Source organism: Delphinus delphis, chromosome 11 (assembly GCF_949987515.2).
Source record: "Delphinus delphis chromosome 11, mDelDel1.2, whole genome shotgun sequence".
NCBI lineage: Eukaryota > Metazoa > Chordata > Mammalia > Artiodactyla > Delphinidae > Delphinus > Delphinus delphis.
Window position 1 is genome coordinate 101,896,646 of NC_082693.1, and position 22,596 is coordinate 101,919,241.

The window sequence follows — 22,596 nt, forward strand, 5'->3', positions numbered from 1 at the left end:
GGGTGGGAGAGCAGAGGTGGCCTTACCTGGGTGGACATGAAGGGAATTCATGTATTTAGGGAAGGAGGTGGGGATAGGGCTTGGGAGAAAGGTGTCACAGGAGAACCAGGCTACAGAATGAGATCCTGAGGGCCTGCTGAGAAGAAGAACCCGCGGGGTCTGGGCTGGAGGACACTGGTGACAGAACGCTCGTACCTGCAGGGGGAGGACATGGGAGAGGGTGACGCTGCCAGGGAGTGCAAGCACGGGGAGGATGCTCAGAATTTGTGCCCGCTGAGGAGGTGTCACTCATTCCCTGGCTGCGTGTCCGCCGTGATGTCCCGGCTGCTTCGGGTTTCCTCCAGCTCAGACTAAGTAGAATTGGTCAAGAACATGTATGTTATAGAAGCACTGGTTCAAAGTCAGAATGTAGAGGTCTTAGGGCCCTTACAGAGATACTTCCTTATTTTGAAACTGTGTATAAAGTGCTGAAAAGCCAATTTTGAATTATTTAGCTTAATAATTTTGAAATGTTAGATGTGCCAATTTTAAAAGTAAAACAGCCAGTTATTTTACCAGCAAAATGGGTTTCTTCGGGAATAGCAGAGAGTTGCAATTCAGCACAAGCAAGCAATAGCAAAAGCCATAGGCAGGTCTCACGAACAAAGCAGAGGAAGGTTACTTTGTAGAGAAAAAGGAGGAAGTTGGGAGGGGCTATTTTGAACAAAAGTCCATTGGAGGAAAGTGAGAGTTCAGGGTGGTGATGGTTTCTCACTGGCTGAGTTGCTGGGCAAACGGGAAACCTTCCTCCATGGGGGTCTGTGGTTGAGGCTGAGTAGCAGTGGGTGAGGGCTCCCCTTCTGGCCTCCTGACTCTATTGTAAAGGAAGTTTCCTTTGTTCCGTTTCCCAGATGTAAAAAGATTTTCCTATTTTAGGAGATAACACTGACTTATTCCTGGCTTGGTAGCACAACTTCGAGTGCCTTTTTTTTTGCTTGACTTTTATATGAAATTTTAAAATACACAAATGTACAGAAAACATAATGAACACCCACGTACTCATCTCCCAGCTTTATCAGTGATTGGTACTTTGCCAGTTATTATTATTATTTTTTAATCTGTCCCTTTTTCTCTCACACTTTTTTTTTTTCCTCACACTTTTTTTTTTAATGTTGTGAACTGTCTATTTTTTTAAAAAACATCGTTATTGGAGTATAATTGCTTTACAGTGTTGTGTTAGTTTCTGCTGTATAATAAAGTGAATCAGCTATATGCATACGTATATCCCCACATCCCCTCCCTCTTGCGTCATATCCCCACATCCCCTCCCTCTTGCATCTCCCTCTCACCCTCCTTATCCCACCCCTCTAGGTGGTTACAAAGCACTGAGCTTATTATCTCCCCGTGCCATGCAGCTGCTTCCCAGTAGCTATCTGTTTTACGTTTGGTAGTGTATATATGTCAGTGCCATTCTCTAACTTCGTCCCAGCTTACCCTTCCCCCTCCCCATATCCTTAAGTCCATTCTCTATGTCTGTGTCTTTATTCCTGCCCTGCCCCTAGGTTCTTCAGAACCATTTTTCTTTTTAGATTCCATATATATGTGTTAGTATGCGGTATTTGTTTTTCTCTTTCTGACTTACTTCACTCTGTATGACAGACTCTAGGTCCATCCACCTCACTACAGATAACTCAATTTCGTTTCTTTTTATGGCTGAGTAATATCTCTCTCACACTTTTAAAATTTGTTTGGTTCTTGTGTTTCGGTGGAGTGTTTTAAAAGTAAATCCAAGAAATAATGTCATTTCATCCATGAATACTTCACTTTTTCTCTCTAACAGATAAGCGAAGTTTTTATTTTTAAAAACATAGTGGTCATGTCACTTTTACAACTAGGAGATTTACAGTAATTCCTTAATACCATCTAATACCAGTCCATATTCAGATTTCCCCAATAGCTTCAAAAATATACTCTTCGAGTTGATTCATTTTAATTGGACCCAAACAAGATCTAAATATTATATTTGATGATTAGGTCTCTTAGGGCTCTTATATTCTAGAACAGTCACCCCTCCTATTGCTAAAGTATAATTTTCAAAAGGTAAAATCATTGGGCTTCCCTGGTGGCACAGTGGTTAAGAATCCACCTGCCAGTGCAGGGGACACGGGTTCGAGCCCTGGTCCGGGAAGATCCCACATGCCACGGAGCAGCTAAGCCCGTGCGCCACAACTGCTGAGCCTGCGCTCTAGAGCCTGCAAACCACAACTGCTGAAGCCTGCACGCCTAGAGCCCGTGCTCCGCAACGAGAAGCCAACTGCAATGAGAAGCCCGCGCACCGCAGCGAAGAGTAGCCCCCACTCGCCGCAACTAGAGAAAGCCCGCGCACAGCAACGAAGACCCAACGCAGCCAAAAAAATAAATTAAAAAAAAATTAATTTTTTAGAAAAAGGTAAAATCATGACTTCCATGCAAATACAAAACGAACAGTCCTGTGCTCTGCTGGTCTGTGTTGTTTTTTTTAAAATATATTTATTTTATTTTTTAATTTTTTTGTCTGCGTTGGTTCTTCGTTGCTGCACGCAGGTTTTCTCTAGTTGTGGTGAGCTGGGGCTACTCTTCGTTTTGGCGCATAGGCTTCTCATTGCGGTGGCTTCTCTTGTTGCAGAGCACGGGCTCTAGGCGCGTGGGCTTCAGTAGTTGTGGCGCACGGGCTTAGTTGCTCTGCGGCATGTGGGATCTTCCCGGGCCAGGGCTCGAACCCGTGTCCCCTGCATTGGCAGGCAGATTCTTAACCACTGCGCCATCAGGGAAGCCCCCTGGTCTGTGTTTCTGTTGCATGCCTTGAAGTCAGTCCTTTCGCCAAGGAGTGCTAGTCACGTTATTTGGAAATGGTGTTAGGGATCACACCTGGAGCACTTTGGAGCACTTTTCTTCTAGAAGTTGTGATGGATCATCAGTGAGCCGTCCAGTCATCTTGTGACCGGGATATGTGTCTCTTGATAGTTATAGTGTGTAGGCATGAAACTAGACAACTTCACAGAGGTCCTTCTCATGTCCTTAAATTCCAACCACTGAGTTAGTTAACCAGATTTAAAGTGGGTGTGTATCATTGGTACCAATGTCTGTAGAACAGGGATGGACAAGGGAGTTTTTAGATTCTTAATCATGAAATGTTCTGATAATTTAAATACTGAGTAAAGCTAATGATTTTTTTTTCCTTTTCCCTATCATTTTGGTGAGTTAACTTTACAGAAGTAGAACTTAAAATAAGTTTTTTTCCTCTTATTTTTCAGGTGAAGAGATTATAAGTCTGCTGAATGAAAAAATTTTTCTTAAAGTTGCATATACTCCAAGAGAAAATCCCAAATGTTTTTATATTTTGCCTAAATACAAAATTTAAACAAGGAGTTTCCCCAGAAGGTAAGATAATTGTTTTTGATTCTGTTTTATTGTGTAATTTATGCAAATATACTGTATAAGGGGACATTCGAAGATGGATGACAGCACGAATTTTAGTTTTGAAGATGTGCATATAGTGTCCTGACTTTTAGGGATTCTTGGCCCTCCTGTGTCTGGTTTTGAGATGCTGTGTTGTGGAAAAGTTACTTGGTCTCTCCAAGCCAAAGGGTAATCCAAATAAAACAGGGACAGTCATGCATATGTAGTGAGGAACATGCCGTGTCTCACCCGTGGGGAATAGGTGAGATAGGCTTATATGTGTCATGGCCGCCATCAGAACACATTCCAAGTAGAACCTGAAAAGGGGGGGAGGGGCTTGTGCCTCCAGCTGTAGTAGATGCCCCTAAAAGGTTTGCCCATTGCAATCTGATTAGATGCTGGATAAATTACAGTAGGTGCAACTTCCCGGGAGCACTTCGGTGCTTAAAAATTAAGCTAACTCTTCAAAAGCCAAAAGAGAAAAAGAAAAGAAAAGAAACAGTGAGTATTATGATAGCACTCTTTTGCCCCTTGCTGAAGAGAAGATAAATCCTTTTCAGAGCAAAGCATACTCAGTGTAGGCCCTCGGGATTTCTGTAGATTATGTTTAAGCAAGCTTCATTCTATATTCAGGACACACACCATTGTGAGGAGTTGGCAGGTTAGATACCCCAAGGTCTGCAGGTATTGGATAATCAGATGCAGTATATATAATAATGTATGAAATTTTTGAAGAAATACAAAATAGAATAAAAATTAGTAACGAAAACCAAGGTATCAAAATGATTCCAAGTAGAACTTTCAGAAATGAAAAATAAGTTGAAATTAAAAACAATATATGTGAATTAAATAAATTAAACATGGCTGAAGGCAGAATTAGTGAACTGGAATATATACCTGAAGAACTTATCCAGTGTGCAGCATTGAGAGATGGGAGATGGAAAGTGAGACTAGAGAAGTGGAGGGTAGGATAAAAGTGTGCTGTGACTGTGTAGTTGGAATCCCAGGATGGAAAAGTAGGGAGAAGGAGGAGAGGCGTTATTCAAAGTGTTAATAGTGTTGACTTTTCAGAAACTAATGAGAGAGAAATCTGTAGATTTAGGAAGCACACTATGTCCTAAACAGTATAAGTAAAAGGAAACCCACACCCATACACTGAAATTGTATAACAACAAAGACAAAAAGACCTTAAGCCAGAGGTAAAAGAGAGATTACCTACAAAGGAGTGTCTGTTAGGTTGACAACGGATGTCTCATTAGCATGAATAGAGGCCACTAGAGAGTGGAGTAAGTCCTCAAAGTGATGAGAGAATATAAACTTCAGTACAGAATTGTGTATCAGGTATATTTTACAGAAAAACATCAGTGTTGTTATGTATTTGGTAATTTTTAGGCTAGATTATTTGGACTACCTGCTATCCTCCCATCCCCCACCCTGTGGAAAACAATTAAAATTGTTGGATTAAAGAAAAAAATCAAGGGCTTCCCTGGTGGCGCAGTGGTTGGGAATCCGCCTGCCAATGCAGGGGACACAGGTTTGAGCCCTGGTTTTGGAAGATTCCACATGCCATGGAGCAGCTGAGCCTGGGTGCCGCAACTACTGAGCCTGTGCTCTAGAGCCCGTGAGCTACAAGTATTGAAGCCCGAGCGCCTAGAGCCCGTGCTCCACAACAGGAGAAGCCGCTGCAATAAAAAGCCCGTGCACTGCAACGAAGAGTAGCCCCCGCTCTCCGCAATTAGAGAAAAGCCTGCACGCAGTGACGAAGACCCAGTGCAGCCAAAGAGAAAAAAAAAAAAAGAAAAGAAAAAAATCAGAAAGACTGACAATATTGCAAGGAAGTTTTAAACCAAAATATAACAAAGGGAGAACCCAGAAAGGTAATTTAAACACCATAGGATGGAATCTGCCTTTGCCTTAAGGACATTTGCTGATTTGGACAAAGTGGGGCTTTGATTTCTGAGTCCTTGCCGGCCTCTGAAGTGAAGTCCTCTCAAGGTAGAGAACCTAAAGGGGGCCCTCCTCATATTAAATGGGCTCTGAAAGTCTGTACCCTCAGAGGCAGGGTGAGCTAGAAGCATACCTGCCTAACTCCATCTTTGCCCCCAGCTTTTTACTAAATGTAGCAGGAGAAAAGGGGGAGAGTTACGGCTATGGATCGGCCTTTGGGAGGATTTGTAGCCCAGGTTCATATTACTTCGTAGCTCAGGGAAATGAAGCATGAATTTAAGGTTTTCTGGTTTGGCAATGCCTTCAGGCAGCAATGGGACCAAACATAAAACCTCTCTGGAGGAAGTTACCATCATCCTAAAATGCAGAAAACACCTATGACTATTTTTTAAGGATGTTGATTAGCACACAGACAAAACTGGACAAGCACACAAGGGAATAAGGCACCATGCACGAAAACCAGTAGAAACAACCCTCCCAAGATTTTAGACTTGGGCATTATCAGAAACAGACTATTGGGACTTCCCCGGTGGTCCAGTGGTAGGACTCCACGCTCCCAGTGCAGGGGCGCCCAGGTTCTGATCCCTCATCGGGGAACTAGATCCCACATGCATGCTGCAAGTAAGAGTTTGCATGCCGCAACTAAGAAGTCTGCGTGCCACAACTAAGAAGTCCGCATGCTGCAACTAAATATCCCTCGTGCAGCAACTAAGACCCGGCGCAGCCAAAAATAAATAGTAAATAAATAAGTATTTTAAAAAAGGAAACAGACTATTAAATAAGCATACTCTTTATTTTTATTTACTTATTTTAAATATATTTATTTATTTATTTTTGGCTGCACAGGTCTTCATTGCTGCGCACGGGTTTTCTCTAGTTGCGGAGAGCGGGCGCTACTTTTCGTTGTGGTGTGTGGGCTTCTCATTGCAGTGGCTTCTCTTGTTGCGGAGCACGGGCTCTAGGTGCACAGGCTTCAGTAGTTGTGGCACGTGGGCTCAGTAGTTGTGGCACACGGACTTAGTTGCTCCGCCACGTCCCCTGCATTAGCAGGTGGATTCTTAACCACTGCGCCACCAGGGGCGTCCTGTGGCTATTCTTTTCACTTCTGATTTTAGATTTTTATTCACCTGTTCCTCCCACCCCACCCCCTTCTTTTTGGTCCCCCCCCCCGCCACCCCCAGTGGACTGTGCCCAGTATAGACATGGTCTTGTTTGTTGTTTGACTGATTGTACAAGTATCTGCTGCTCTCCATGGATTCACATTGTTGCTTTTTTCCAGACCAATAGAATTCCAGTGGTGTGTTGGTAAATGTTTAATATCTGGCTCTCTGGGAGAGTCAGAAACCTCCTGGCCACGGGGCTTCCATGGTGGTGCAGTGGTTAAGAGTCCGCCTGCCAGTGTGGGGGACATGGGTTTTATCCCTGGTCCAGGAAGATCCCACATGCCCCAGAGCAACTAAGCCTGTGAGCCACAACTACTGAGCCTGCGCTCTAGAGCCCGCGTGCCGCAATTACTGAAGCCCACATGCTCTAGTGCTCGAGTGCTGCAACTACTGAGCTCACGTGCTGCAACCACTGAAGCCCACGTGCCTAGAGCCCGTGTTGCACAACAAGAGAAACTACCAGGATGAGAAGCCTGTGCACCGCAATGAAGAGTAGCCCCCGCTCGCTGCAACTGGAGAAAACCTGTGCGCAGAAAGGAGGATCCAATGCAGCCAAAAATAAAAATAATAATAAAAAAATTTTTTTAAAGTCAAAACCAAAAACCAAACAAAAGCACAAAAACCTCCTGGCTTGTAGCATTTGTCGATTTCTACAGTGCTAATGCTTCTGTCATGTCCAACGTGAGCTACCAGTGTGATGCCACTTGAAGGTGGCACCGGGAGAGGCTCACGGTCAGCTCCCATGAGCAAGTGAGCCCGTGCTCTGTGGCAAGGTGACCTTGTCTCTGTTTCCTTCTCTCCTTTGCAGTCAGGAGACTGAGGAGAAAGTGTGCCAGCCCCTGTTCTGGGCTCCTCATGGGGTAGCTCAGTTCAGCCTCACAGCAGCTCTACGTGGACGGCGCTCCTGGTCCCCCATTTACAGGTGAGGACGCCAGGACACAAGAGGTCACGTCACACAGCAGAGCCAGGACCTCGGTTGTGAAACTTTTAAAAAGCAATTGGTCAGACAGGTATAGGCTGCATTTCAGATTCTCATTTTCTCTTAGCAACAGTCTCTACTGCAGAATGTTCTTTTCTGGAGGGCTCTGTCCAAGGACCTGCATGATCGTATGGACAGCATTTCTCTGGAAGCTGCCTTGTGTCCGATGGTTATACTAACCAGAAGAAGTAAATGAAGAGGTAGCTCAAGAGGAACTTGAAGTTCCTCTCATTTGGCTGTTGGATAAAAGTCTAGAAGATGCTGGTAATACTTTGCTTGGCATTCCAGACAGACTGTGGAGGCTGTTGTCAGGATGTGATGGGAATCCTTGTGCTGTGTTGCATCTCACATATAACCAGAGACGTCTCAAGTCAACACGCCAGTTCTGTGAGCCAGTAGCTTGTTCTAAAGATGCGCTGTCAGCGGCGGGCCTCTGGGTCATCTAGGGAAGGAAAATTAGCCTTCCTGTAGGTGAGGGCCAATTAAGAGGATGCTAGCATCTTTTTGGAGAGTAGTGCATAGTTGTTGGGATACAAGAAACGTTTGGAAGGGACTTCCCTGGTGGTCCAGTGGTTAAGAATCCGCCTTCCAATGCAGGGAACACAGGTTCGATCCCTGGTTGGGGAACTAAGATTCTACATGCTGCGGGGCAACTAAGCCCACACGCCACAACCAGAGTGTAGCCTGCTCGCCGCAACGAAAAGTCCTGAGTGCCGGAACTAAGATCCATCGCAGCTAAAAATGAATGAATGAATGAATAAATAAGTAAATATTAAAAAAGAAAGTAAAGTCATCTTGAAACGTTTGGAAAAGAACTATGCAGTATTACCTGAGTAACAGTTCTAGAACCAGTTTAAACCAGTTCCTTAGGCAGTGAAATTAGCTGCGCCTAAACCAATACCATTGCTATGAACTCTTTAAGGGATGCCACTGATGAGATTACGTATTTCTTAAAATGCACGGAAGCACAGAAATGTTGCTACACAAGAGATTTTTGGGTTAATGGCCTAGGTGTGAGCTAGTGAGGCACACAGTCAATCTAAGTGAATGACTTTGAGAGTAACCTATTTTTATTTCAGGTGTCAATGGTAATGTAAATAGAGGTTCTCAGATGCTGGTCTGTATGTAGTATTGGTGAGATGAGCAAAGGTGAGCTTTTCTTAAAACTGTATTTTTTTAAAGTAAGACATAATCCTCAATCCTGATATTATGGGTTTCTTCTTTTGATATTGGAAAAGCCATTGTTATCTGAATTGAAGGTGACTGTAGATGACAGTTTATCCTTTCCTCCTTTTTTTAAAATATAATTTAATTAATTAATTTATTTTTGGGAAGCCCCTTTGTGTCTGCTTTTCTTTCTCTCTCTTTCCCTCCCTCCCTCCTCCTGGCTTGGGAGAGTGAAAAAGTTGGCAACCCTGTTAGTTTTCTAAATTAAAAGAAAAGAACTTGGGACTTCCTGGTGGCGCAGTGGTTAAGAATCTGCCTGCCAGTGCAAGCGACACGGGTTCAGTCCCTGGTCCGGGAAGATCCCACATGCCATGGAGCAATTAAGCCCGTGCGCCACAACTATTGAAGCCCGCGCACCTAGAGCCTGTGCTCCGCAACAAGAAAAGCCACCGCAATGAGAAGCCTGTGCACTGCAACGAAGAGTAGCCCCCGCTCGCCACAACAAGAGAAAGCCTGCGTGCAGCAACAAAGACCCAATGCAGCCAAAGATAAAATAAAAAATAAATAAATTTATTGGGAAAAAAAAAAAAAGAAAAGAACTTAACCAGCCTGTGAAATCCCCGTGTCTTGGAACGTTGAGCTGGGCCGACTTTAGCACACAGGCCCTGGGGTGGATAAGTTGGGGCACCAGATTCTGCAGATGGGATGGGTTCTCAGAGGCCCTTGAGTGTCTTACTCTTTTTTACAGGGTGGAAATCCCGCCTAGACTTTCTCTTTTATGATTTAGGGGTAAATAAGTAGATGTTAACTTAGTTTATTCTTTCAGACTATAAAAGATATGAATAAGTGAGTAGCATGATGCTGATTATTTGGGTGAAATTTTGGTTTTATTTGTTGGTCAAGATTTGTTCTGTGTGTGCTCCGGTGCTGTCTTGTGGAACACATAAGATGTATGACCATCCCCACCATGAAGGGACCTGCGGCCTGTGGGCTGGTGTGTGCAGACCCAGGCCTGGTGTGCAGTGCTGGCATCACGCAGAGCAGCATAGTGTGGGCGCTCGGCGCATGGAGGCCGCCTCGGTGCTGCTGCGGTGAAACCAACCAGGCTACATGGGGGCCTATCAGTACTTCATTCTTTCTTATTACTGAATAACATTCCATTGTATGGATAGACCACATTTTTTAAAAATTTAATTTATTATTTTTGTCTACGTTGGGCCTTCGTTGCTGTGTGTGGGCTTTCTCTAGTTGCGGTGAGCGGGGGCCACTCTTTCGTTGCAGTGCGCGTGCTTCTCATTGCGGTGGCTTCTCTTGTGGAGAACAGGCTCTACACATGCAGGCTTCAGTAGTTGTGGCTCACGGGCTCAGTAGTTGTGGCTTGCAGGCTCTAGAGCACAGGCTCAGTAGTTGTGGCACATGGGCTTAGTTGCTCCGTGGCATATGGGATTTTCCTGGACCAGGGATTGAACCTCTGTCCCCTGCATTGGCAGGTGGATTCTTAACCACTGCACCACCAGGGAAGTCCCTTCATGGTGGTTTTGACTTGCATTTCCCAGATGGCTAATGGTACCGAGCATTTTTTTGTGTGCTTTTTGTCCATTTGGATATTTTCTTTGGAGAAATGTCTATTCAGATCCTTGACTCATTTTTTCCTTAATTAATTAATTTTTGGCTGTGTTGGGTCTTCGTTGCTGTGTGCGGGCTTTTTCTAGTTGCGGTGAGCGGGGGCTACTTTTTGTTGCAGTGTGCGGGCTTCGCATTGTCATGGCTTCTCTTGTTGCAGAGCACGGGCTCTAGGCACGCAGGCTTCCGTAGTTGTGGCACGTGGACTCAGTAGTTGTGGCTTACAGGCTCTAGAGCTCAGGCTTAGTAGTTGTGGTACACGGGCTTAGTTGCTCTGTGGCATGTGGGATCTTCCCAGACCAGGGCTCAAACCCGTGTCCCCTGCATTAGCAGGCAGATTCTTAGCCACTGTGCCCCCAGGGAAGCCCAGATCCTTTACTTGTTCTAAAATTTGTCTTTTTATTATTGAGTTGTAAGAGTTTTTTATATATTCTAGGTACAAGTCCTTTTTTAGATATATGATTTGCAAAAATTTTCTTTTGTGAAAACGTTCTCCCATGGTGTGGATTGTCTTTACACTTTCTTAAAGGTGTCATTTGAAGTACAAAACTATTTTTGAGGAAGTCCAAGTTATATTTTCTATTGTTGCTTTTGGTGTCATATCTAAGAAACCATCGGCAAATACATGATTTTTTCTTCTAAGAGTTTTATAGTTCTAGCACTTAAATTTAGGTCTTTGATCTATGTTGGTAAATCTTTGTATACAGTGTATAAGTAAGGGTCTGCATTTATTCTTTCGCATGCAGATATCTAGTTGTTCCAGCATCATATATTGAAAACACTGTTCTAACCCCCATTGAATTATTTTTTCACCCTTGTCAAAAATCAGTTGACTGTAAACCTGAGTGTTTGTTTATTTATTTTTCAATTAATTAACTTATTTTTGGTTGCATTGGGTCTTCGTTGCTGCGCACGGGCTTTCTCTAGTTGTGGTGAGCGGGGGCTACTCTTCGTTGTGGTGCGCAGGCTTCTCATTGTGGTGGCTTCTCTTGTTGCAGAGCACGGGCTCTAGGGTGCGCGGGTTTCAGTAGTTGTGGCACATGAGCTCAGTAGTTGTGGCTCGCGGGCTCTAGAGCGCAGGTTCAGTATTTGTGACACACGGGCTTAGTGGCTCCGCGGCATGTGGGATCTTCCCGGACCGGGGCTCGAACCCGTGTCTCCTGCACTGGCAGGCGGATTCTTAACCACTGTGCCACCAGGGAAGCCCATGAGTGTTTACTTCTTGTCTCAATTCTATTCCATCAATCTACATGTCGTTCCTTAGGCCTGTACCACATTGTATTGTTCACTGGAACTTCGTAGTAAATTTTGAAATCAGGAAGAATGAGTCCTCCAGCATTGTTCCTTTTCAAGATTGTTTTGTGTGTTCTGGACCACTTGCATTTCCATATGGATTTTAGGATCAGCTTGTCACTGATTTTTAAAAACTATCCTTGATATATTAATTACTATGCTTTATTGTTTGGGGAACACAGTCTGCAAGATAGTGGTCTTTTGGAGTCTGTTGAGGCTTCCTTTATTGGTTTAATATGTGGTTTATATTTTTAAATGTTACATGGTGTTTTCAAAAAGAATTTGTATTCTCTGTCCTTTGGGTGTAGAATTTTGTGTCTCTTCTATAGCTTGAGCTTATTAATATTATTCACCTTTTTAACATTGCAGCTGTAAGAAATAATACAGAGATATCCCTTGTACCCTTTGTCCAGTTTCCCTCAGTGGTAATATTTGGCAGAGTTATAGTAGAAAAATCACAACCAGGAATTGACATTGATACAGTCCGCTGATCTTACTCATACTTCCTGAGTTGTATTTGTATTGTGTGTGCAGGTGTTTAGTTCTATAGTTTGTCATCTGTGTGGCTGTGTATCCACCATCAAAGACAAAATGCTGAACAGTTCCAAAGCCACGAGGATTCTATTGTTGTGCTTTTACGACCACACTAATTTCCCTCTCTCCACCTACCTGCTTCTCATGCCACTAATTTGTCCTCTATTTCTAAAATTTTTCATTTCAAAAATGTTATATATAAATGGAATCATACAGTATGTAATCTTTGGGGATTGGCTTTTTTTAAAAAACAAAAAGTTTATTTATCTATTTTGGCTGTGCCGGGTCTTAGTTGTGACACAAGGGATCTTTGTTGCGGCATGTTTAGTTGAGGCAAGTGGGCTTCTTAGTTGCGGCATGCAGACTTCTTAGTTGCAGCATGTGGACTTCTCAGTTCCGGCGTGCATGCAGGATCTGGTTCCCTGACCAGGGATCAAGCCCATGCCCCCTGCATTGGGAGTGAGGAGTCTTACCCACTGGACCACGACGGAAGTCCCCAGGATTGGCTTTTTTTTGCTCAGCAATAATTCTCTAGAGCAGGGGTCTCCAAACCCCAGGCTGCGGACAGGTACTGGTCCATGGCATGTTAGGAACCGGGCCACACAGCAGGAGGTGAGCGGCAGCGGGCGAGTGAACGAAGCTTCATCTGCTGCTTCCCGCCGCTCCCCATTGCTCGCATTACTGCCTGAACCAACCCCCCCACAATCCGTGGAAAAATTGTCTTCCACGAAACTGGTTCCTGGTGCCAAAAAGGTTGGGGACTGCTGCCGTAGAGACTCATCTAAGTTGTTGCACGTATCAGTAGTTTGTTCCTTTTGGTTGCTGAGTCATATTCCATGGTATGGATGGACCACACTTTAGCGTTCATGTGTCAGGGACCATCTGGACCAATTCCAGTTTTTGACTTTTTATTTCTCTAGAATAAATGCCCAGGGCCAAGGCATTTTTCATATATGGATTTCTCTCAGTTGTTGCAATAAAGTTTATAGAAGTTGAACAATACTATAAAATGCCTCTGTCTTTGTGATGGTTATATATTCTTGTCCTATTGTCCCTTTTACTTGTTTATAACATTCTTTGCATCTCACTTTATCTTAACTTTTAGTTTGTCAGACGTAAAGATTGTGGCTCAAATTTATTTTGGTTCACATTTGCCTTGTGTATGTTTTTCAGTCTTTTCATTTCTACCTTTTTCAGTTTTTTTAAAGTGTGTCTTTTGTTGGATATTGTTTTTTAAAAATTAAATCTGAGAAAACTCTTTTGCATTGATTAGTTTATCCCATATTCAGTTGTTGAAATTATTATTATATTAGTACTAATTTATTTTTTAAAATTTATTTTTATTGAAGTATAGTTGATTTACAGTGTTGTGTATTAGTACTAATTTCTCCATTTTATTTCACATTTTCATTTACTAATACTTTTGCTTTTATTTCTCCTTTCCTGTTTTCCGTTGGGTAGATTGTTTTGTTTTTGTTTTACGGCAGATTAAAATTACACATTCTAATTTTTTTGTGTGTGTGTGACCTCCCTGAACTTAAGATCTTTTGTCATGGGTATTTCTTCTTCTCTTTTTTTTTTTTAAAATATGTATTTATTTATTTATTTTGGCTGCGTTGTGTCTTAGTTGTGGCACACAGGCGCTTCATGGCGGCATGCGGGATCTTTAGTTGTGGCATGCTGACTTCTTAGTTGTGGCATGCGAACTCTTTTTTTTAATTTTAATAATGGTTATTTATTTATTTATTTTTGTCTGCGTTGGGTCTTTTGTTGCTGTGCGTGGGCTTTCTCTAGTTGCAGCGAGCAGGGGCTACTCTTCGTTGTGGTGCGTGGGCTTCTCATTGCGGTGACTTCTCTTGTTGCGGAGCATGGGCTCTAGGCACGCAGACTTCAGTGGTTGTGGGTGCATGGGCTTAGTTGCTCCGCAGCATGCGGGATCTTCCCGGACCAGGGCTCAAACCCATGTCCCCTGCATTGGCAGGCAGATTCTTAACCACTGTGCCACCAGGGCAGTTCCACATGCAAACTCTTAGTTGCATCATGCATGTGGAATCTAGTTCCCCAACCAGGGATCGAACCCAGGCTCCCTACATTGGGAGCGCGGAGTCTTACCTACTGGACCACCAGGAAAGTCCCAGGTATTTCTTCTCTGACTTTTCAAGCTTAACAGTATCTCCGCTTTCCTTCAATAAGACAACTACATTAGCATGCTCCTCTCCTGATTGACATGCCACAGAATTCTGACCTCCATTCTATTTTATTTAAAAATTTGATTAGTGATTTAAGGATATATTAGGATTCCTCATCACGTTACTAGATAACACAAAGCTTGTTAATAGCAGTAGAACAGGGATTCTGGATGGGAGTGGTAAGGTGGAGGTTTGCTGCCCCTGTGAGGAAAGCTGGTGGGATATGTGTGAAGACTGAGGTCAGGCTCCTGATGGAGAGGCGGAAGGGGGGCACTGGGCCAGGCTGTTTTTTGTTGATGTTACTGAAATCCTGTAGATTTTAAATTACAGATTATTTCATAATAAGCCTCTCCAATTTATGGATTCTTTCTGAATCTTGCACTTAGCTTCATAGCTTTTCATCAGTAATTATTTAGCCTTAATTATTTGTTCAACTGATTTCTTTCTCTCTGTCTGTTGTTGTATACAGTATGTTTTTTTTTTGTTTTTTTTAATAAAGCTTTACTTTAAAAAAAATTATTTATTCATTTTATTTTTGGCTGCGTTAGGTTTTCGTTCCTGCACACAGGCTTTCTCTAGTTGCAGTGAGCGGGGGCCACTTTTCCTTGCAGTGCGCGTGCTTCTCATTGCAGTGGCTTCTCTTGTCATGGAACACGGGCTCTAGGCGCGCGGGCTTCAGTAGTTGCAGGACGCGGGCTCAGTAGTTGTGGCTCACAGGCTGTAGAGCACAGGCTCAGTGGTTGTGGCACACGGGCTTAGTTGCTCCATGGCATGTGGGATCTTCCCGGACCAGGGCTCGAACCCGTGTCCCCTGCATTGGCAGGCGGATTCTTTTTTTGTTTGTTTGTTTTTGAACTATTGTTTATTTTCTGGTTTGAATAATGCAAAATGTTTTTATTTTAAAAAATGGGCAAATGCTAAGCAGACAGAACCCCATAGCGTGAAATACATTAGTACATCTAAAGACTGTATTAAATATCTCTTTAAAAGGAGAATCAGCCCCGAATGTATGTACTATATATATATCCTCAAAGCAAATTTTTTTGGAATTTAATTTTATTTATTTTTTTATACAGTAGGTTCTTATTAGTCATCCATTTTATACACATCAGTGTATACATGTCAATCCCAATTTCCCAATTCATCACACCACCACCACGACCACCCTGCCGCTTTCCCCCCTTGGTGTCCATACGTTTGTTCTCTACATCTGTGTCTCTGTTTCTGCCCTGCAGACTGGTTCATCTGTACCATTTTTCTAGGTTCCACATACATGCGTTAATATACAATATTTGTTTTTCTCTTTCTGACTTACTTCACTCTGTATGATAGTCTCTAGATTCATCCACGTCTCTACAAAGGACCCAGCTTCGTTCCTTTTTATGGCCGAGTAATATTCCATTGAATATATGTACCACATCTTCTTTATCCATTCGTCTGTCAACGGGCATTTAGGTTGCTTCCGTGACCTGGCAATTGTAAATAGTGCTGCAGTGAACATTGGGGTGCATGTGTCTTTTTGAATTATGATTTTCTCAGGGTATATGCCCAGTAGTGGGATTGCTGGGTCATATGGTAATTCTACTTTTAGTTTTTTAAGGAACCTCCATACTGTTCTCCATAGCAGCTGTATCAGTTTACATTCCCACCAATAGCACAAGAGGGTTCCCTTTTCTCCACACCTTCTCCAGCATTGGTTGTTTGTAGATTTTCTGGTGATGCCCGTTCTAACTGGTGTGAGGTGATACCTTATTGTAGTTTCGATTTGCATTTCTCTAATAGTGATGTTGAGCAGCTTTTCATGTGCTTCTTAGCCATCTGTATGTCTTCTTTGGAGGACTGTCTATTTAGGTCTTCTGCCCATTTTTGTTTTTGGGTGTTTTTTGTTGTTTTTTTTTAAATTTATTTATTTTTGACTGAGTTGGGTCTTGGTTGCTGCGCGCGGGCTTTCTCTAGTTGCGGCGAGCGGGGGCAACGATGCAGTGTGCAGCCTTCTCACTGTGGTGGCTTCTCTTGTTGCAGAGCATGGGCTCTAGAGCGCAGGCCCAGTAGTTGTGGTACACTGGCTTAGTTGTTCCGCAGCATGTGGGATCTTCCCGGACCAGGACTTGAACCTGTGTCCCTTGCATTGGAAGGTGGATTCTTAACTACTGTGCCACCAGGGAAGTCCCTTCTGCCCATTTTTGGATTGGGTTGTTCGTTTTTTTAATATTGAGCTGCATGAGCTGTTTATATATTTTGGAGATTAATCCTTCGTCTGTTGATTCATTTGCAAATATTTTTTCCCATTCTGAGGGTTGTTTTTTCATCCTGTTTGTAGTTTCCTTTGCTTTGCAAAAGCTTTTAAGTTTCATTAGGTCCCATTTGTTTATTTTTGTTTTCATTTCCATTACTCTAGGAGGTGGATCAAAAAAGATCTTGCTGTGATTTATGTCAAAGAGTGTTCTTCCTGTGTTTTCCTTTAAGAGTTTTATACTGTCCAGTCTTACAGTTAGGTCTCTAATCCGTTTTGAGTTTATTTTTGTGTATGGTGTTAGGGAGTGTTCTAATTTCATTCTTTTACATGTAGCTGTCCAGTTTTCCCAGCACTACTTTTTTTTTTTTTATTTTTTGCGGTACGTAGGCCTCTCACTGTTGTGGCCGCTCCCATTGCGGAGCACAGGCTCCGGACATGCAGGCTCAGCGGCCATGGCTCACGGGCCCAGCCGCTCCACGGCATGTGGGATCTTCCCAGACCAGGGCACGAACCCATGTCCCCTGCATCAGCAGGCAGACTCTCAACCACTGAGCCGCCAGGGAAGCCCCCAGCACTACTTATTGAAGAGACTGTCTTTTCTCCATTGTATATCCTTTCCTCCTTTGTCGTAGGTTAGTTGACCATAGGTGCGTTGGTTTATCTCTGTTCCATTGATCTATATTTCTGTTTTTGTGCCAGTACCATATTGTCTTGATTACTGTAGCTTTGTAGTATAGTCTGAAGTAAGGGAGTCTGATTCCTCCAGCTCCGTTTTTTTCCCTCAAGACTGCTTTGGCTATTCAGGGTCTTTTGTGTCTCCATACGAATTTTAAGAATTTTTGTTCTAGTTATGTAAAAAATGCCATTGGTAATGTGATAGGGGTTGCATTGAATCTGTAGATTGCTTTGGGTAGTGTAGTCATTTTCACAATATTGATTCTTCCAATCCAAGAACATGATGTATCTCTCCATCTGTTGGTATCATCTTTATTTTCTTTCATCAGTGTCGTATAGTTTTCTGCATACAGGTCTTTTGTCTCCCTAGGTAGGTTTATTCCTAGGTATTTTATTCTTTTTGTTGCAATGGTAAATGGGAGTGTTTCCTTAATTTCTCTTTCAGATTTTTCATCATTAGTGTATAGGAATGCAAGAGATTTCTGTGCATTAATTTTGTATCCTGCAACTTTACCAAATTCATTGATTAGCTCTAGTAGTTTTCTGGTGGCATCTGTAGGATTCTCTATGTAGAGTATCATGTCATCTGAAAACAGTGGCAGTTTTACTTCTTTTCCAATTTGTATTCCTTTTATTTCTTTTTCTTCTCTGATTGCCGTGGCTAGGACTGCAAAAGTACGTTGAATAATAGTGGTGAGACTGGGCATGCTTCTCTGGTTTCTGATCTTAGAGGAAATGCTTTCAGTTTTTCACCATTGAGAATGATGTTTGCTGTGGGTTTGTCGTATATGGCCTTTATGATGTTGAGGTAGGTTCCCTCTTTGCCCTCTTTCTGGAGAGTTTTTTTTCATAAATGGGCGTTAAATTTTGTCAAAAGCTTTTTCTGCATCTATTGAGATGATCATATGGTTTTTATTCTTCAATTTGTTATTATGGTGTATCACGTTGATTGATTTGCGTTATATATATATATTATATACGTTATATATAATATATATATTATATATTATATATATTATAATATATATAATATATATTATATATATTATATATATATTTTAAATATAAATTTATTTTTTCATTTATTTAATTTTTGGCTGCATTGGGTCTTCGCTGCTGCATGCGGGCTTTCTCTAGTTGCAGTGAGCGGGGGCTACTCTTCGTTGTGGTGCACAGGCTTCTCATTATGGTGGCTTCTCTTGTTGCAGAGCACAGGCTCTAGGCGCGCAGGCTTCAGTAGTTGTGGCTCACAGGCTCTAGAGCGCAGGCTCAGTAGTTGTGGCGCATGGTCTTAGTTGCTCTGCGGCATGTGGGATCTTCTCGGACCAGGGACTGAACCTGCGTCCTCTGCATTGGCAGGCATATACATAACCACTGCACCACCAGCGAAGTCCCTGTTGGAAGATTGTTAATCACAGTTTCAATTTCATTACTTGTGATTGGTCAGTTCCTATTTTCTATTTCTTCCTGGTTCAGTCTTGGAAGGTTATACCTTTCTAAGAATTTGTTCGTTTCTTCCAGGTTGTCCATTTTATTGGCGTACAGTTGTTTGTAGTAATCTCTTATAATCCTTTGTATTTCTGCAGTGTCAGTTGTGATTTCTCCTTTTTCATTTCTAATTTTATTGATTTGAGTCCTCTCCCTCTTGATGAGTCTGGCTAATGGTTTATCAATTTTGTTTATCTTCTCAAAGAACCAGCTTTTAGTTTTATTGATCTTTGCTGTTGTTTTCTTTGTTTTTATTTCATTTATTTCTGCTCTGATCTTTATGATTTCTATCCTTCTGCTAATTTGGGTTTTGTTTGTTCTTCTTTCTCTAGTTCCTTTAGGTGTAATGTTAGATTGTTTGAGATTTTTCTTGTTTTTTGAGGTAGGCTTGTATAGCTATAAACTTCCCTCTTAGAACTGCTTTTGCTTCATCCTGTAGGTTTTGGGTCGTTGTGTTTTCATTGTAATTTTTCTCTAGGTATTTTGTGATTTCCTTTTTGATTTTTTCAGTGATTTCTTGGTTATTTAGTAACGTATTGTTTAGCCTGCACGTGTTTGTGTTTTTTACATTTTTTTCCCTGTAATTGATTTCTAATCTATAATGTTGTGGTCAGAAAAGATGCTTGATATGATTTCAATTTTCTTAAATTTACTGAGGCTTGATTTGTGACCCAAGATGTGATCTATTGAGAATGTTCCATGCACACTTGAGAAGAAAGTATAATCTGCGGTTTTTGGATGGGATGTCCTATAAATATCAAATCTATCTGGTCTGTTGTGTCATTTAAAGCTTGTGTTTCCTTATTGATTTTCTGTTTGGATGATCTGTCCATTGGTGTAAGTGAGGTGTTAAAAAGTCCCCCACTATTATTTTGTTACTGTCGATTTCCTCTTTTAGAGCTGTTAGCAATTGCCTTATGTATTGAGGTGCTCCTATGTTGGGTGCACATATATTTATAATTGTTATATCTTCTTCTTGGATTGATTCCTTGATCATTATGTAGTGTCCTTCCTTGTAACATTTTAATTTTAAAGTCTATTTTATCTGATATGAGTATTGCTACTCCCGCTTTCTTTTGATTTCCATTTGCGTGGAATGTCTTTTTCCGTCCCCTCACTTTCAGTCTGAATGTGTCTCTAGGTCTGAAGTGGGTCTCTTTTAGACAGCATATATGTGGGTCTTGTTTTTGTATCCATTCAGCGAGCCTGTGTCTTTTGGTTGGAGCATTTAATCCATTCACGTTTAAGGTAATTATCGATATGTATGTTCCTATGACCATTTTCTTAATTGTTATGGGTGTGTTTTTGTAGGTCCTTGTCTTCTCTTGTGTTTCCCACTTAGAGAAGTTCCTTTAGCATTTGTTGTAGAGCTGGGTTGGTGGTGCTGAATTCTCTTAGTTTTTGCTTGTCTGTAAAGCTTTTCACTTCTCCATGGAATCTGAATGAGATCGTTGTCGGGTAGAGTGATCTTGGTTGTAGGTTCCTTCCTTTCATCACTTTAAGTATATCATGCCACTCCCTTCTGGCTTGTAGAGTTTCTGCTGAGAAATCAGCTGTTAACCTTATGGGAGATCCCTTGTATGTGATTTGTCATTTTTCCCTTGCTGCTTTCAATAATTTTTCTTTGTCTTTAATTTTTGCCAGTTGGATTACTATGTGTCTCGGCGTGTTTCTCCTTGGGTTTATCCTGTATGGGACTCTCTGTGCTTCCTGGACCTGGGTGGCTATTTCCTTTCCCATGTTAGGGAAGTTTTCGACTAAAATCTCTTCAAATATTTTCTCGGGTCTTTCTCTCTCTCTTCTCCTTCTGGGACCCTATAATGTGAATGTTGTTGCGTTTAACGTTGTCCCAGAGGTCTCCTAGGCTGTCTTAGTCTCTTTTCATTCGTTTTTCTTCATTCTGTTTTATGGCAGTGAATTCCACCATTCTGTCTTCCAGTTCACTTATCCATTTTTCTGCCTCAGTTATTCTGCTATCGAGTCCTTCTAGTGTATTTTTCATTTTAGTTATTGTGTTGTTCATCTGTTTGTTTGTTCTTTAATTTTTGTACATCTTTGTTAAACATTTCTTGCATCTTCTCGATCTTTGCCTCCATTCTTTTTCCGAGGTCCTGGATCATCTTCACTATCATTATTCTGAATTCTTTTTCTGGAAGGTTGCCTATCTCCACTTCATTTAGTTGTTTTTCTGGGGTTTTATCTTGTTCCTTCATCTGGTACATAGCCCTCTGCCTTTTCATCTTGTCTGTCTTTCTGTGAATGTGGTTTTTGTTCACAGTCTGCAGGATTGTAGTTCTTCTTGCTTCTGCTGTCTGCCCTCTGGTGGATGAAGCTATCTGAGAGGCTTATGCAAGTTTCCTGATGGGAGGGACTGGTGGTGGGTAGAGCTGGCTGTTGCTTTGGTCGGCAGAACTCATTAAAACTTTAATCCACTTGTCTGCTGATGGGTGGGGCTGGGTTCCCTCCCTGTTGGTTGTTTGGCCTGAGGCGACCCAGCACTGGAGCCTACCTGGGCTCTTTCGTGGGGCTAATGGCAGACTCTGGGAGGTTTCACGCCAAGGAGTACTTCCCAGAACTTCTGCTGCCAGTGTCCTTGTCCTCACAGTGACACACAGCCACCCCCTGCGCCTGCAGGAGAACCTCTAACACTAGCAGGTAGGTCTGGTTCAGTCTCCTATTGCCGTGGCTGCTGGGAGTCACTGCTCCTTCCCCTGGGTCCCGAGGTGCACACTACTTTGTGTGTGCCCTCCACTAGTGGAGTCTCTGTTTCCCCCAGTCCTGTCAAAGTCCTGCAGTCAAATCCCACTAGGCTTCAAAGTCTGATTCTCTAGGAATTCCTCCTCCTGTTGCCAGACCCCCAGGTTGGGAAGCGTGACGTGGGGCTCAGAACCTTCACTCCAGTGGGTGGACTTCTGTGGTGTAAATGTTCTCCAGTTTGTGAGTCACCCACCAGCAGTTATGGGATTTGATTTTATTGTGATTGCGCCCCTGCTACCGTCTCATTGTGGCTTCTTCTTCGTCTTTGGATGTAGGGTATCTTTTTTGGTGAGTTCCAGTGTCTTCCTGTTGATGATTGTTCAGCAGTTAGTTGTGATTCTGGTGTTCTTGTAAGAGGGAGTGAGAGCACGTCCTTCTACTCTGCCATCTTGAACCAGTCTCCGGCAGGCGGACTCTTAACCACTGCACCACCAGGGAAGCCCTACAGTATGTTTTTTTTGTTTTGTTTTGTTTTTTTGCGGTACGCGGGCCTCTCACTGTTGTGGCCTCTCCTGTTGCAGAGCACAGGCTCTGGACGCGCAGGCTCTGCGGCCATGGCTCACGGGCCTAGCCGCTCCGTGGCCTGTGGGATCATCCTGGACCGGGGAACGAACCCATGTCCCTTGCATCAGCAGGCGGACTCTCAACCACTGCACCACCAGGGAAGCCCCCTACAGTATGTTTTTTAAAAAGTAATATTGAGGGACTTCCCTGGCAGTCCAGTGGTTAATAAGACTCTGCGCTTCCATTGCAGAAGGCACGGGTTCAGTCCCTGGTGGGGGTACTAAGATCCCACATGCTGTGCGGCCAGAAAAAAAATTAATAATAATAATAATATTGAGGTGTAATTTATATACAATAAATGGACCCATTTTATATTTGTGGTTCTGTGTATTTTGACAAATATACCACCACAATCAAGATTTAGAGCATTTGCATCACCCCCAAAACTCCATCCTGTCACTCCCTCGTGCTGCAGCCCTTGATCCTAAGCAACCACTAGTCTCTTTGTCACCATGGGTTCATTTTGCTTTGTTTAAAATTGCATATAAATGGAATCTTAAAAGTAAAAAAGTTTTACTTTTTTGTGTCCAGCTTCTTTTACTTACCACGTTTATTAGATTCATC

The 22,596-nt window shown here is 42.6% G+C and overlaps 1 protein-coding gene across 4 annotated transcripts in view; it reads left to right on the forward strand.

Moving 5' to 3' along the window:
- Positions 1-22,596, forward strand: part of PPP6R2 (protein phosphatase 6 regulatory subunit 2) — an 83,240-nt gene that overhangs the window by 13,414 nt on the left and 47,230 nt on the right. For 3 of the 4 annotated variants that reach the window (XM_060025888.1, XM_060025886.1, XM_060025889.1), the window contains exon 2: positions 3,273-3,399. The gene's annotated coding sequence lies outside the window, so the exon portion shown is untranslated. Of the gene's footprint in view, positions 1-3,272; positions 3,400-7,335; positions 7,450-22,596 lie in introns of all 4 variants that reach the window. The other variant, XM_060025887.1, reaches the window with a different exon arrangement.